Consider the following 17,504-nt stretch of genomic DNA (forward strand, 5'->3'; position numbering starts at 1 on the left):
CCATAAAAAAAAAAACAGCCAGGCCCGTCAAATACCAGCCAAGTGATAACCATACATTGGAGTATTATACAGGAAAGTATTGGGCAAACTTAATGTTAACCAAACTTAAGCATTTGGTACCTATCACCCACAGTAATACCCTTTTCAGAGTAGCAGCCGCGTTAGTCTGTATCCGCAAAAAGAAAAAGAGTACTTTTGGCATCTTAGAGACTAACAAATTTATTTGAGCATAAGCTTTCGTGAGCTACAGCTCACTTGGTTGGATGTATGATGCATTCATCCGATGAAGTGAGCTGTAACTCACAAAAGCTTATGCTCAAATAAATTTGTTAGTCTCTAAGGTGCCACAAGTACTCCTTTTTTAGTAATACTCTGGGGACACGGGGGGGAGGGAGGGGTCTAGCAGAAAAATATAGTGCCACGGTATTTATCTAAGAATATGAGGAAAATTAGAGTGGGTACAAATGGAACAGTTTGATGTTTCTAATCTGCATAAAGTTGTTTTTTAAAAAAAGGTGGACAATTGTGTGTGCTGGATCTAGCACTGAACTGGCTGTGCGCTCCCCACTACAGTACTTGCCACATTTTCACAAAGCTACGACATTTGCTTTTCCAGATCCAGCAAAGGGTGCCTGTGTTTTCAGAAACTCGCCTTTCCACGTTGTGAATCTCATGGAGCTCGTTTAGGACACTATTTCCAGCCCCCCCGCCCGGCGCACTTTGTTTTTGTGTGGTGGGGAGGTAGGAGCGAGGGCTGCTCCCTCCTTGTGGTGAACACGGCGGCCGTACAAACCAGCGCAGAGCCGCTCTCTCAAGTCTCAGCGACTGGGGAAGACGACTCCCTGGAGGACAGCTGGCAAAGGGCCACAGTCGCAGCTCCAAGCCCGGCGGCTGAGGGGTTTCTTCTTGGGCTGCGTAGGTTTCAATGGGCCGTTTCCCCCCCTCACCTAAGCGCACTGGGCAACCCCCGGGTCGCGCTCTCCCTTCCAGAGCAGGGCCAGAGGCAGCCCGGGGTGTTTCATGGAAAGCATCAGCGCGGGGAGGAAGTTTCCTCCTCGCTGGCGGCCAGGGAGCCTCGGCGAGTAGCGCCGGGGGAAGGAGGGAGGGACTGCGCCTCGCGGCGGCGCTCCCCGCCCCTCCTCCTCTCCGGATAGCGGGGGGAGTTGTGGGAGGGTCTGTCTCCATTGAAATAAACAAGCAGCCAGTTATTAAAACGGGAACATGGCGGCCGCAGCCACAGCTTTATCTTGCAAAGCGAAGGTCAGCGCCTGCGGCAGCCCCGGCAGCCGAAGACATGACTGACCCCGGTAAACACTGCCGCATGCCGCCCCCTCGGCCGGGCTGGGGCTGCCCGCGGGGGGCTGCCCGCTGCTGCCTCCCAGCCGGGTTGTGTAAGCTCGGGGACCCGCCGTGGCTCGGGCAATGGTGGCGGGGGAGCCACAGAAAGGCAGCTGATGGCAGGGGGAGGGGGCGGCTGCTCCCCCTCCGCAGCGAAGGGAGAGGAGTTGGGGGGCTGCGGGTGTCGCAGCGGGGTGAGCTCCGCTTCCAGCCAGCGGGGTGCAGTGAGGCTTGGTCAAGCAGGGGAGCGGTTTGCACTCTCAGTGGAAATGGGGGCGATTACTCCCCCTTTGCTGAGGATGCGGGGTGCAGTGGGGGCCTTGTGGGGAGGGGGCTTGTCCCCTTTCCTGGCTGAGCCGGAGCGGGCGGCGGCGGCGGCGGCTGTTTCCGGGGCGGCAGAGCGGCACTAGGACGGGACTGTTCGCCCCCCGGGACGGTGGGGTGCCTTGGGGAATGCGGGGGACGGGGGACAAGGGACCGTTCCCCTCCGCCCGCTGGGGTCGGTGTGTATGTGAGCGGCAGGGAAACGGGGCTGGGGCGGCTGCGCTCCCCCTTCGCCCCCGAGTCCCAGCGCTCCGCGCCCGGCCACGGGCAACTTCACTTCTCTTTAACTTTCTGCGCGGGGGCGTGGGCGCGTGAAGCCGGGCAGCCCCTCCCCGCGGCCGGGCCCCTGCCCTGCGGCCGCCTACGCCCCGGGACTCCCGGCCGCCGCAGTGCTGTGTGCGGCGCCGCCCGCGGGGAGGGGCTCGCGGGGCCGGGGCTCCGCTGGTGTCGCTGGCGGGGCGGGGCGCTCGCCGGGGGTGGGGATGGAGGGGAGGAGGCGGTGACGGCGTCAGCGGCCGAGCGGTGGGGGGAGGGTGACACTAGAGCCGCCTCTTCCCACCGTTTCCCCGGGACCCCGGGTGCGCGCGCGGGGGGCCGGTGTCAGGTTACAAACAACTACCCCTCTGGATTTGCTGCGTTGCGGGTACTGAGCATGCGCTTGATAGGAAGCATGCGCAGCAACAGCTGCTGAAGCCGCTGTCTCGACCCTGCCCCTACTGCGAGGGGCGGAGTCTATGCAGGGGGCCCAATGGAATGCAAGGGCCGGTCAGACAGCTGGAGGCAGGGGAGGGGCTGAGGGGCGAGAGCAAGGATGTGGGGTAGGGGCTGGGGTTCAGGCGGCGGCAGAGGGGAAATCCCTGCGGTGGGGAGGGGGCAGAGGGGTGACAGTTACCACATGTGCAGTGGCTGCAAAAGAAAGAGTGTTGGGGAGGGGAGGCATTTTCCCCTGAGAGGAGGGGACGTCTTAGCTCCCGCTGCCCAGGGTTGTGCTCCTAAAGGCACATTGTGTCCAGTGCCCCCACAGGGCAGCACTTCCCTATATGATATGCTGTATTGAGCTGCTAAAAGAGACTTGATTCAGTGAAATATTTTACATTGACCTGTCTCCACCCATTTACAAATCATAATTGTCACAGATGTTTTTAGTGTTTAAAGGAATCGTTTATCAGTTTATATGGCTGAATAAAGCCTCATATCAGTTCACAGACTTGTTTTATCTGCTGTTCTGATTGCTTGAATGCCACTGGCTTTTCCTTGCAAGCCACTGTGAATAGAGTTTCACTCCTTGAAGTTTTTTACTTTTTAAAATGTTATTTTTATTTCTCTTTGTCTTTCCTCATTTATGTTCTTTAACATTGTGTTATTTAATTGATGTTTTTAATAACTAATCATTTAAAGTATTAATAGTTGCTATTAGCTTCAGCAATTGTGTCAGTGTTTCTATTATAGCACTTCCTGTCTGTACTGTGACATTCCTTCTTAGTTCTAAATTTTTTGGGTTTTTTTAATACACAAGTTTATTGTTTGGGTCATGTGACATCAGTGCTGACTGATTTCCTGTGTTGATGTCAAAACTTCTTCAGTTTCCTTTAATCTAACCATGGGGATTGCCTTTATCAACGTTGTTTAGCTTATCTGTCCAACACTCTTGTCCTCTTTCATGAATCACCATTTTTGTGTAGAACTTGGTTCCCAGATAGTCGCTGCAGGCCAGATTTTAACAGATGGGAAGCAGCTAAATGCTTTTGAAAATCCCACTCGTTACCTAAATATTGGGCTGTTGATTAATCGCAGTTAAATCACGTGATTAACTCAAAAAATTAATCATGATTAATAGCAGTTTTAATCACACTGTTAAGCAATACAATACCAATTGAAATTTATTAAAAATTTTGGATGTTTTTGTACATTTTCATATATATTGATTTCAATTACAGAATACAAAGTGTATATTATTTTTGATTACTAATATTTGCACTGTAAAAATGATAAACAAATAGTATTTTTAATTCACCTCATTACAGGTAATGTAGTGCAGTCCATTTGTCCTGAAAGTGCAACTTACAAATATAGATTTTTGTTATTGTTACATAGCGGCACTCTTAAAAAAAACAAACAAAAAAACCCCAATGTAAATCTCCAGAGACTACAAATCCACTCAGTCCTACTTCTTGTTCAGTCAATCACCAATATGAACAAGTTTGTTTACATTTACAGGAGATAATGCTGCCCTTTTCTTATTTACAATGTCACCAGAAAGTAAGAACAGGCATTTGCATGGCACTTGTATAGCCGGCATTGCAAAGTATTTACTTGCCAGATATTCTAAACATTCGGATGCCCCTTCGTGCTTCGGCCAGCATTCCAAAGGACATGCTTCCATGCTGATGACGCTTGTTTTAAAAAAAAAAAAAAAGAATGTGTTAATTAAATTTGTGACAGAACTCCTTGGGAGAGAATTGTATGTCCCCTGATCTGTTTTACCCGCATTCTTCCGAATATTTCATGTTATAGCAGCCTCAGATGATGACCCAGCACAAGTTGTTCATTTTAAGAACGCTTGCACTGCAGATTTGACAAAACGCAAAGAAGTACCAATGTGAGATTTCTAAAGATAGCTACAGCACTCGACGCAAGGTTTAAGAATCTGAAGTGCCTTCCAAAATCTGAGGGGGACAAGGTGTGCAGCATGCTTTCAGAAGTCTTAAAAGAGCAACGCTCCGATGCGAAAACTACAGAACCCAAACCACCAAAAGGGAAAATCAACCTTGTGCTGGTGGCATCTGACGCAGATAATGAAGATGAACATGCGTTGGTCTTCACTGCTTTGGGTTGTTATCGAGCAGAACCAGTCATCAGCATGGACACGTGTCCCCTGGAATGGTGGTTGAAGCATGAAGGGACATATAAATCTCTAGTACATCTGGCACGTAAATATCTCGCGACACCGGCTACAACAGTGCCATGAGAACGCCTGTTCTCACTTTCAGGTTACATTGTAAACAGAAGCGGGCAGCATTCGCTCCTGCAAATATAAACAAACTTGTTTGTCCAAGTGCTTGGCTGAAGATGAAGTAGGACTGAGTGGACTTGCAGCCTCTAAAATTTTACATTTTTATTTTTGAATGCAGTTTTTGTACATAATTCTACATTCGTAAGTTCAACTTTCATGATAAAGAGATTGCACTATAGTACTAGTGTTAGGTGAATTGAAAAATACTATTTTGTGTTTTTACAGTGCAAACACGTGTAAGCAAAAACAAATATAAAGTGAGCACTGTACACTTTGTATTCTGTTGTAATTGAAATCAATATATTTGAAAATGTAGAAAACATCCAAAAATATTGAAATAAATGGTATTCTAGTATTGTTTAACAGTGCGATTAATTGCAATTAATTTTTTTAATTGCTTGACAGCCCTACTAAATACCTTTTAAAAATCTGGCATTTGTTGCTTTTTGGAGAAACTAAAGTGCCTTGTCTCCACTATGTTTTTAGAGGGGGATAGCTAATGCATGGTAGTTAACGGATGGCAAAACCACACATTTTCTTAACACTAAGTACACAGACGGTAGTGCTGACTCAGATGTTCAATTACCCATTATTATTCATAGCTTGAAAACTCAGCCACACAATCAGTATCAAACACTGCTCCTTTGCCATCGGATGTGTCTGAATGTCTGGAAAATCAGTTAAAGCATTTTAAACTAAAGGAATTTAGAGGCTTCCCCCCCTCAAATTTGTTTATTACCTTTGGCCTGACAAAATTTCAGTAAATGGTTTAAGGTTCAATTTTTGGATGATCTTGGTCCTTCTTTTTGTCCTGTACTGGTCAGGACATCTTTCATGAGCAGGAGATTGAAGACCCGGCAGCGTCATGCTAGATCCTGCTGTGCACACAGAGTATTGGCCTAGCTGTACGTTGATCCTCACTATGAGTAATGCATACAAAGTCCCATTAGAATTAACCAATTGAGCCATGTATTTGGGCTATAACTGTATAGATTCTTCTTTGATCTCGGCCTCTGCTGCTTGCTAACCACACATGTTATAAACCTTATCTTGTACTACTCATGTGCTCCCAGGAAAATTTAACTTTTATAAACACAGCATTTGTTGTGTTTACATCTTTTTTGCATTATGATGGTAGTATTAATCAGTCCATTATTGTGATACCCACAAAGGTGTACCAGAATATGATAAGCTGTGACAGAAGTGTTTTCAGGTCACTTGGAACATTGTGATGTTGTGTCTCAGCACACTTGCATTGTGCAGGGCTGATCACCTGACCCAGAAACATCCATAAATAGGGAGTGGTGGTTACTAGACATGCTCTGTATTTGTGAAGCTGTATAGGATATTTTCATTGTAGGAAAGCTGCTTGGCAGGTCACTCCCTGTTTACTCACTTTATAGCTGAGGTAATCAGATCTCAAGAGGGGGAAATGTTATAAATATATCTGCTGATGACAACCCTGTGACATCAGTGACTGATCAATGCAAGAGAATGCACATGCACACTGTGAGGGATGGTTTTGCTGACAACATGGGGAAATATTTTGGAAAGGAGGAGGATGCTGACATTCTTATGAACATCTGAAGAAGCTGGACATGTATATTATGGCCACATTATAGAATCATAGAGTGATAGAAATGTAGGGCTGGAAAAGGCCTTGAGAAATCATCAAATCCAGCCCCTTGTGCTGTGGCAGTAGGAAGTAAACCTAGAGCATCCCTGACTGGTAGTTTTCCAACCTGTTAAAAATCTCCAATGATGGAGATGCCACAATCTCCCTTGGAAGCCTATTCCAGTTTTTAACTACCCTTATCATTAGTTTTTTCCTAATATCTAACCTAAATCTCCCTTGCTGCAGATTAAGCTCATTATTTTTTGGCTGATCTTCAGTGGACGTGGAGGACAATTGTTCGCAGTCTTCTTTATAAAAGCCCTTAACATTTTTGAAAACTGTCTTTTCTCAAGACTAAACATGCCCAGTTTTTAACCTTTCCTCATAGATCAGGTTTTTTAAAATCTTTTATCATTTTTGTTGCTCTTCTTTGGACTCTGTCCAATTTGTCCACAAGTGTCTAAAGTGTGGTGTCCAGAATTAGACAAGTACTTCAGATGAGGCCTCACCAGTGCAGAGTAGAGCTGGACAATTACTTCCCGTGTCTTACCTATAACACTCCTGTTAATACGCCTGAGAATATGAGCCTTTTTGACAGCTGCATCATATTGTTGAACTTTCATTCAGTCCGTGATCCACTGTACCACCAAGATGCATTTCAGCAGTACTCCCACCTAGCCAGTTATTCCCCATTTTATAGTTGTGTGTTTGATTTTTCCTTCCTAAGTGTAGTACTTTGCACTTGTCTTTATCGAATTTTATCTTGTTGATTTCAGACTAATTCTCCAGTTTGTCAAGGTCATTTGAATTCCAATCCTGTCCTCCAAAGTGGTTGCAGCCTCTCCCAGCTTGGGGTCATCTTCAAATTTTATAAGCATACTCTCCACTCCATTATCCAAGTCATTAATGAAAATATTGAATAGTACCAGATGCAGGACTAAGCTATGTGGGATCTGCTAGCTATGCCCTTGCAGTTTGACAGTGAACCATTGATCATGACTCTTTGAGTATGGTCTTTCAACCAGTTACGCACCCACTTTATATCAATTTCATTTAGACCACATTTCCCTAGTTTGCTTATGGGATGGTTGTGTGGGACTGTCAAAAGCCTAACTAAAATCAAGATATATCATATCTACTGCTTCCCCTTATCCACTAGGTTATTAACCCTGTCAAGGAAATTTGGTCAGTTTGGCATGATTTGTTTCTGACATATCCATGCTGGTTATTCATTATAATTCTGTTATTCTCTAGGGACCTACAAATTGATTGTTTAATAATTTGTTTTCAGTATCTTTCCGGTTATTGATGTTTTAGGCCAACTGGTCTGTAATTTCCTGTCTTCTTTGTTTTTTTTTTTTTAATTGAAACGTAGGTAATTAAACCTTTGTGAATCTAGCTTTAAGTCCCAATTTTAGGCTCCCCTGCAATTCCCCAAGCTCTCACCAAACTCTTTAGGTGTCTAAACTCAACACCTACATACTCAGGGTAAAACTTTCTGCCTCTGATCATGCACCCTGCTTCCCTAGGATGCCAATATCATACTTAAGCTGCAGAGTGATTGACGAATAAGAGAAGATGAGGGTGGGGCTATGCTTATCTTGCTTGCTGGGCCCGATCTGGGTAGGTGTTCTCAGAGTCTCTGTACTGGTTTGGGTCCCATTCAGAATCTGACTGGAGGCAGACACAGTGCCATCATCTTCCTTATCACTTCTAGATTGATAGAGAACTTGCCTGGGATGTGGAAGACTCCGGTTCAATTCCAGGATTTGAACAGGGGTTTCCCACATTCCAGGTGTGTGCTGTAACCATTCGTCTAGAAGTACGAGGAGGGCTCCTCCTCCTCCGGCTGTTTTGTGTGGAGTTAGGCATCTGCCTAGCTCATTCTCTCAAGAAACCACTCAGGAACTTAAGTCACCTAACTCCAGGAGAGAGGTTCTCATTCGTGAATCACCAGGCAGAGCTAGGTATCTATTTGCAGCGGGGTCTTAGGCTCTGAAGAGGGTGAAGGGGTAGAGTTTAGCACTCTCCTCTGGCCAGCATCTCCAGTTGGCTGTCTTAGGCAGCTTCCTGCCTAGTGAGCAGGCTTTTGGGGTTCCACTCTGAGGTGCCTCTTTCTCTTCATTCATTGTATAGGGGGCTTAAGCACCTTACTCGGGATTTGTGAATTGCAATGGTGTTCATATGATTTTTGTGGTGCCTAAAAACTAGGTGTTGTGATACTGAGTGTTCAATTCTTAATTCCATTTGTGAATCTAGCACTTAGGCCTTTTCCTCAATGCTAAAAAAGGTGATTTTGTTTAACAAGGGGTAACTAAGGTCTGGATGGGGGGTATTCTGAGGGAAAACCTCAGTAAGGAGAAAGCACTCAATTTTAGCAGTGAGAAAAAGGCCTGAGAAAATGTCTTTGGAAGACAATCGGGGAGCAATATACTCATATGTTTGTGCCAAAGCAGCAAAGCGCAAATTTTGTTTTGAAAACTTGATCAATATGTGTAACAGTGATGGTAGGGGAGAGTCTGTATAAGGAAGAATGGTAAATTTTCTGCCTTGTAACTTTTGTTAAAAAGGTATTCATAAGTATTTTGAATACTTTTTTACAATGCTTTACACTAGTTTTAGTGTTTTTGTATACATTAGAAACTGCATAGCCTACAGTAATGAAAAATTTAATCTATAATGGAAAAAGATTAGTAAAGAAAAAGCTATACTTTTCTTTAGGGTTTTACATTCAGTAGCCTTGCAATTTAACTCTGTAAAATCCCTTGCAAATGACAAAAATACCTTTATTTATGTCCAAATTTAAAATAGAAATTTTAAAATGGTAGTATATTGTGACTGAGTTGCCCTGAAACATCACAATTTGCTACCCCCGGAACAGAGAATGAGGAAAGGCAGAGGCAGCAAATTGTGGCAGGGCAACAAAAAGAAGACCTAATTCAGTAATTGCTACTGGTAACAAATTGTGATGGTAGCCGTTGGTAGCATTACACCCTGTGTTGTGTTCCACTGTCCCTGGCTCTGGCCCCTGTGTGTGGGGGGGAGGGGGAGGAGTTACCTCCCCCACGTTCATTCAGCCACCTGAGCCCCAATGTATGCAGAAGGATCTGGTAGGGGGTTCGTATCTAGTTCCTCCCCCCCTGCATGGAGGACCCAGGTGTATGTGTTTTAAACTGTACTCCATCCATTCCCTAGGGGACCCTGTGAGCTAATGTAGAGCCCCCTTGTACCTCTGCTTTCCACAGATTCCTGTGTGAGGCGTAATTGGAGCCTGGTCTCTGTGCCCAACTACTCATGGGCCTGAATATTTCTCCCTAGCATAGAAACCACATGCTCCTCTTTACAGAGAAGGGTAGGTGTATTTATAAGTTCAGCTCTCTCTTACTATAGGCAAGAAGCCTGCTTAAGGTTATTGGAGTCTTAGAAATTGTTTGTTTAAAAATCAACAAGATTGCTAGCAACCACCAAGTATTAATAACATCAGACACTCGGCACATGTTAATATATTTACCTTTATCCAAAGTATGTATACAAATAAACACCCCTCTATGTACATGCATTCCGCTATTAAAAAGTTCTGTTTGCTGAAGGTGAATACTTTATTCACCCATCCAAAAAAAAAAAGGTATCGTTGTCTTTTGGATTTTTTGTCTTTTCTTTCTGGTAAGGGGCAGGCAAGTAGATTTTTATTCTGGGCTAGCAAAATGTCATGACATTCTGAAGTTTGGCTCTAGCTACACAAATATGTCGAGAGCTATAGCAATACAGTATTGCCCAAGTAAAGAAACAGTCAGAGATTTTCCTCATCTGAGGGTAGTCTGCCCAAATGAAGGAACTGTTTTTACCTGAAAGCAGTTTTGTTTTTGTTTTTTTGTTACTACTGTCTCTGGAGACTGTCATCATTTGTTTTATCTTTGGATTTTTATCTGCTGAACTCCTTATATAAAATCAACTCTAGCAGCTGATTTCCTGGTTGTCTCCCACTTGATGGCAGAGGTGGGAAACATAATGAGAGGCAATCCCAACAGTTTTGAAGGATTGCTGGCCTGCTATATTGGCCAGCTTTTTCTGAAGTGTCCATGTTTGATATCATTGATGTCAGAGCTGGCACTAGGCATAAGCAGACGAAGCAATTGCTTAGGGCCCTAAGCAGCTCCAGGGGACCCCTATTGGTTTTTTTTTTAGTATGTGTTGTGCGGGGGTAAGGGGAAATATTCCTGCTTAGGGGCCTCTGTGGGCTAGCACCAGCTCTGGATAATGTCAGATTGAGCTAGGGTTGCCAATTCTGATTGGACATATTCCTGGAGGTTTCATCACATGACATAATATTTAATTGAATATTTATCTTTAATTCCTGGAGATTCCAGGACAATCATGGAGGGTTGGCAACCCTAGATCGAGCCTATTCTCCTCAAGGATGTTCTGTTGTCTACTTATGTTCACACAGCTGCATAGATATTCATGACCAATGTGAATGGCAAGCAGTCGGTCACTTGACCAAAATTAGATTGTGCTATTGCCCTACTTCAACAGCTTTTGGCTGATGGACTACAGTGAAGGTATCACACATGGGGAGTGCATATGTATATAATACAATGTTCTGACACCCTTCCCCACTCCCATTCCTGGGGAGTGGATCATAGGGGTTAATTCCACTTATACCTACGTTAGTGGGTGAGCAGAGAGAAGAGGAAGCTTGGCCAAAGATACTGTGGCAAATTACTGTTTATGAAGAGTGCCATGGTATCTTTAATGTCCATGCAACCAATCTTGGTGATGTAAGGTCTCATCCACAAGCCTTTATAAAAGGAGTCAGACCACAGAAATGTTTAGAACAGAACTTTTTTTTTTTTAACAAAATAAGTATCTTCTTTCCAATCTCATAAATGCTTAAATAAGTGAGTTATTTATTAATGTGGGGTGAAACATGGCCTAATCATCTTGTGGATTATACTATTTATTACTGTGGTTGCTTGTTCACTTCAAGTAAAAACCTTGAGGAACCCTTAACTTCCCATTTTCTGAAGCTTTAGGTTAGACTTTGCCTTTATTTTACAAAGAAAGGAATCTGTATAGTCCTAATGTTGCATGACTGCCTTTGCACTCCATGAAGGCCCTTTTGTAAAAAGGCAGTTTGTAAATCCCTTTGGGTTCGTTAGTATACTGTGCTGCCGTCTTTGGTGCCTGAAACTCAGGTATTTGAGGAAGGAGTGGTTGGTATTTTTTTTTATAAGCATGATGCTGATGGATAAGATAATGTAGTTGGAGGCTGAAGCTGTTAAACACAGAGCCATGATATATAAGGAGAAAATGGTCAAAGATCATTTGCACACAAAAAAGTGTGGTCATTAGGATTTGTCCAGATCTAATGTAGCATATTAATTACCCTAATGCTATAGACTCAAAAGGGAGTTATTAAAGAATGGTGTTTATGTTTTTATCACTATTTGTGATGCAGAGTGTGCTTTATAAAACAGGCTGTGAAGTTCTATGGAGAAAGGTAGATTTAAACTGTGTAAAGTCTTGATATTCACAACTTTTCCCCTAACTTTAAAATAAAAGGGAAGAGGCTCTGCTCCATCTGCAGCGAGCACAAGTTACTCTGCAGGAATAACAGTCATTTAGAAAGACAGCTGCTACTACAATGCCCACTGTCTTCTGCTCTTTTCCTTTGTTGATGATGTCACTGGTATATTGACAGAAGCTGTGGTACTGCGCTAAACTGGAGCTCATGCAAGAATCCTAAACGAGAATCCCTGAGACTACAGGGTTGCTCAAATGTGAGGTGTGAGGAAACTCTGTTCATTACTTTTTTTTTTTTTTTTTTATATCAGTGTTTGCTAAATTGAAATAAAAACCAAATTCTCTTTGTTCTCTGAGGAAAAGATTGTGCATTGAATAATGAAAAGGGTGGTTGGATCAAATTCATGTTTGTCATGTTCTTTTTATACTTAATGCTTTTACTGTCATTGGCTTCTCAAACAATAAAATAAAAATACAATCCAGTCTCAATGCAGTATTTGCAAAATTCTGTGCATTTCTCTCTTCACTATGCTATTTTCAATACTCCTGATCAGACATGCCAAACCCACGAAAAAAATGCAGATATTGGGCTTGTTTTTGGCTTAACTGGCTTGTGAGTTGCTTGTTGGGTAGTTTCTTATTTGGCTTGTTGCTTGTTGCTTCTTTTTTTTGATCGGCTCCTGGCAAGCGGGGGCGGGGGCAAGCAGGGGCAAAAGGGGGAGAGAGTCAGGGGTACACAGTGGGCCTACCACAGTCCTAGACTGCAGGCCGGAGGGATCTAGTTACATAGAGTGTTGGGGTTCTTAGGGATTGGCTTGTTTTGGCCTTGTTTTGAAATGGGATTAGCTTGATTTTTGGCTTATTGTGAAAGTCGGGGTGCTTATTTACCATGTGAAAGTTGGCAGCTGTGCTCCTGATGGCAGATAGTAAGTCCCTTAATGCATGGCTAGAGGGTGGAGAGAGGGAGAAAACTCTTGAGCATATGGAGACGTCCAGAAGAAGATGTGCATCGTCAGCTGTGATTCCACTGTGTGCTTGCAGACACGATCTGAGTTTTCTCTTCTTGGGAATTTCAGTCTTACAGAAGAATTCTTTGACTTTTAGGTGTCAAGATAATGAAGTTTAGGGTAGCAAATAGCTTGCAGATTTAACAGTGGATAATACAATTATCAGAACACTTGCTATGCATTAAAAGAGTATTTTTAGCAGATGTAAATAATATCTTAGCAAAGTGGTAAAATGGAGTACAGTTTGGATAAAAGATAATTCATATTTGTTTCATCAGTAGCTGTATTTTATTAGCTGTCTACTTGTTTCACTACAGTTAATGGTTTGTCAGCACTATTTCCATTACACAAACACCACCCTATATTTAATGATTCAGTAGCTTAGCTGTTTACAAGTCACATGAGGCAGAAATATGACATGTAAAATGATATCCTATATAGTTTGATAAATTTGGGGTGCAGGATTAAAAATAATGCAGGTTTTTAGCTGTTGTGTCCATTTTCAGGCAGTCTTGGGCAGTTTTTGCAAGGTCAAAAATAATTAATTGGAGAAACTTAATCCTTTATGGACCAAGGGCTGGATCCCTGCAAATACTTACTTATTATGCAATGTTACTCCCACGAGTATTCTCACTGAAGTAATTTTGTTGGTGGTTATATTATTATTATTTATTATGAGATAGTAGAGAGTTTGAAAAATAGCTATTGAATATGCACTGATTCTAGCTTGTATAATTTTTGTTCACAGCTATGACTTTTTTTTTTTCAGTTTACATTTTAATATACTATAGGCCATTAGAATTAGGACTTACTCTAATAAATAAGAGATTTTTTTTAAGTCATTTTGGCACAAATTCCTTTAAAAAAACAATAATGAATTTATCAAAGCTTAAAATAAATTAATTGTTTAAAGCCACATAATATACTAACATTACATGAGTATTTTCCTTTAGAAATAAAATGATACAACTGCATGACAGTCTTGAATTTCCTTAAATGACTTCTGTAACAAAATCTTTTATTAGTATAATCATTTTATTAGTATATAGCTGATCTTACTTGTGCATTGTTCTCATTTTGGCAATTATGAGTGACAGAAAATGTTACTATTTCTTAAGTGCACTCAGACAATTTTTATTCTGAAAAGCCTTTTTATTTGTATTTTTCGGTTAAAATATAACCTCTGCAATGCCTAATTATATTTTTTGTATATTATTAAACTTGTTCTCTGGAATAGATAATTGATATAAATATATAATATATAAATAATATAATAGATAATATATTGTGCTAAAATAATACTCCAAAATATTAAATCTATATTTATATATATAAATATAAGGGAAAGAGTTTAAAGATCATAAATCAAGGAGGAAAATCAGTATTAAAGATGCTGACTTATTCATAAGTCCTACATAGTACAGATGATATGATCCTCTATTAGGGAACTTTAGAACATAGTGTGAATTTACATATCTTATGAGCAGCAATTTATTTATTTAGCATTTGCATATTCATTGAGCCAAGCAATAGCAGTAAGACTTGGAATGCAGGCCTGATGGTATGGAAATCACGGGACTGCACATTCTTACAATATCTAGATGCATGTGGCTGGACAAAGAACAGTGTGAACCCTGAAGAAAAAAAAATTTATAATGTGCACCAAACTGAAAATGTAAAGGTGCTAGCACACAGAGCCTTTTCACCTTTAAGTTGCTGGATAGAATACATCCCTATGTGTTGGGGACTGAAATTTGTTATTTTGATTATTCTTTATTGAGTGTAAAACGTTATTGCTCTTGGTGGGATTTCAAGTGGGAATATCACAGTTGGCACTCTTAGTGACTGGTTCAGTGCGGAAGTCCAGGATTGAAGAATGTTTATGGAGACTGGAATAATTTCTTGCCTGTTAGGAATTAAGGCATATGTTATGGTAGCTCGCACATTTGAACATGCTGTATTTCTGCTGTGTGTGAATATGGGACTTCGTATTTTAGTGCGGTCAATATGGCACCTCTAATGTGCACTCTATATTAATTTTAAACACTCCCACAAAAAGCAGTTTAGTGTGTCAGTTACCTATAGCCTACTAATGATATTGGAGGTACTTGCTTTTAAATCAAACGTTCTCAGAAGAGAATCTTGGTCTGCGGATAAGTTTAATAACGTATTTTTCCACTAACTTTTTGTCATGGATGTTCTCACCAGCTAACTGATTCATCATTATGATAACAGCATGATGAGGTAAAAGTGGGCCTGTGAAGAGAAAAACTCTTTTAAAAAATGTTTCAAGAGGATGTGTTCTTAGTTCTCACAGAAGTGAGAGACTGACAATACTGCCTAGTTTATGGGGAGACACATGCAAGCTTGTCTACGCAAGTCTCCCAATATACTTCATTTTTGCCCTGTAGCACCTCTATTATTTCTGTCTTTGGGCCTCTCAACAGAAATTTCAAGACATGCTGACTAAGTGCTTGTGTTATACAGACATGTCCACAAATATATGCATGTAGACCATCAAAATCATTTTACTTGTTACACTTGATGCACAAAATGGAACTTGCGTCTTTAGAGATGAAAGGCTAGCTTATCTGTTGTTTTCATATCAGAGTCTCCAGCACAAATTCTCTGATAAGGAAAAGGTTATGAGAATGCTATAGGTCAATAGACTTTTTTTTTTATTTATTTCAAGACTTTCTGAAAGTGTTTTCCAGTATGAAATTTAACTCAAATCTTTTTTCTTGTAACTATAAAAGACAGGACTATAATCTTTAAATTTTTTACAGCCAAAAAGTGAAGATTTTTTTTTTTGAGGGCTGACCTATTGATTCTTTAATTACTGTAAAGATACTGTAGCTCTAATTACACAGTTTTGTTTTAATTTTTTTTGTTTTACATACGTGTACTGGCATTTGCAATGCAAACATGTTAACATAAGTTTTGCTGTTTTTTTTTAAATCTACATAATTGAGGTTGTTTTGATGTAAAGAGGTAGAGAATTTGTAATCGAGGCTGACTATATTCATTGACCTTGCTACAGTTCTGCTGTTTGGTATTCCTTTGATTGCTCATCTTTGCATATACCTGGAAGGTACAGTCAGGGTGTGTTGCTGTTAGTGCTCATGTTGCAAGAGTCTGAAGGTTAAATGTATATGACCAAAGATAGAAATATTTAATTCACTTTGCTTGCCCACTCAAGATGGGGATCTCTTCTGGGTGCATTTCTGACAGGGATAGTCATTCACTGTCTTGTTCTCAGTTAAGTAGTAGTACATAGAAGTTTGATGTTAATTGCTTAACTGGTGGGTCACCTACTACAGATGTAGGAAAATGCACCTTCAGTACTGCCATATGTACTTGGTGTGTGATGATGTTGCATTGCAATTGCATTGTGCATGGAAGGGATATTGCCGTTTGAGTGGAAGAGTTGTTCAAAATAATAAAAATGTGTAATATTGGCTACACCTGGGATATATCAGCTATATTTTGTTTTCCTGTTTAGCTTTAAAAAGGTTTCCCTGGGATAACTAGATGACTGGGCAGAGGGACTCAGTAGGACATGGTATCTTTCACCTCTTGTTCAAATACAGCCCTGACTGGTGACTGAAAGTTTACCACTATTCTTGGACTGTGAGGCCTTCAAGGCAGATGTTGTCTATTCATGTGTTTTGTACAGTAGCTAGCCTGTCTTCTTGTTCTGTGTCTGTTCAGCATCTAGCATTGTTGGAGACTGGTCCATGACAGGGGCTCTATGCTGCTACAATATACACGTAATAATAGCACAAAGGGGCCCTGATCCTGATTGTTGCCTTTGAGAACTTCTGTAATACAAACATTAAATTCAAACTTGAGAGCTGATGAGTCACCTGTCTGATATGAATTGGGTGGTTTCTATCTGGTTTTCTCGAGACAAGTTTCTGCATCCCAAGAACCATCACTACGATTGACGCTGGCATCTTTGTTTGCAATTCAATATCTAAGTCAAGAAATGGCTGTGCAGAGATGCTAAACTTCTCTCTCCGTCTGAGCAATTGTTTCTTCCCTACAACCCATTTTGCAGTTGAGACACATTTGGAGGGTAAGTTGGTGCAAATACGTTCATACAGTACCTATTCTCTGGCCAACAAGAGAATTTCAGTCTCCATGCCTGTCTGACACTTTTTTCATTAAAATTAACTAATTCCATATTTTTTCAATTATCTTGAATGCACCAATTACATTTCTATTCTGGAGCACAATTTCTGACCAATTTCTGCAGAATTTAAGTTGTGACGATAACCTTCCCCTTGTGAGCCTTCCCATAGAGTGCTGTCGTAGTCTTCAGACAGACAGCTCCTGTGCCTCTGTTATTTCTCATAGCTTTGCGAAATGGGACAGATTGAATTTAATAAATACTGGTCAGTTCCACGGTTGCTATTCGGAACCATGTGGGCTGCAGTGATGTTGTCAAGAATCAGGTTAATTTCACTTTGCTGTGAACAGCAGAAGAAGACAGCTATGGATCTATTCAAAAAAGAGAAGAAGACCCAAAAATGACTTTGGAGGAGGAGAGTAGTGGAGAACATTCCCTTGTATTCTCCCACCCCACACCTTATAGCAGCTAGGACGCTGGGAAGAGAGTTAAGAGTAGCAGACCTCATCCCCTACAAAAGTCGGGAGATTGATTGGTGGTAGCGTTCAGGGG

The 17,504-nt window shown here is 41.6% G+C and overlaps 1 protein-coding gene across 7 annotated transcripts in view; it reads left to right on the forward strand.

Annotated features, from left to right (window-relative positions):
* Window positions 1-1,167: 1,167 nt before the first annotated feature.
* The window catches only part of NCOA2 (nuclear receptor coactivator 2), a 256,975-nt gene continuing 240,638 nt past the window's right edge, over window positions 1,168-17,504 (forward strand). For 4 of the 7 annotated variants that reach the window (XM_075125137.1, XM_048840914.2, XM_048840912.2 and 1 more), the window contains exon 1: window positions 1,168-1,307. The gene's annotated coding sequence lies outside the window, so the exon portion shown is untranslated. Of the gene's footprint in view, window positions 1,308-16,878; window positions 16,899-17,504 lie in introns of those variants that run through there. The other 3 variants (XM_075125140.1, XM_075125138.1, XM_075125139.1) reach the window with 3 other exon arrangements.

This window comes from Caretta caretta, chromosome 2, assembly GCF_965140235.1.
Source record: "Caretta caretta isolate rCarCar2 chromosome 2, rCarCar1.hap1, whole genome shotgun sequence".
NCBI lineage: Eukaryota > Metazoa > Chordata > Testudines > Cheloniidae > Caretta > Caretta caretta.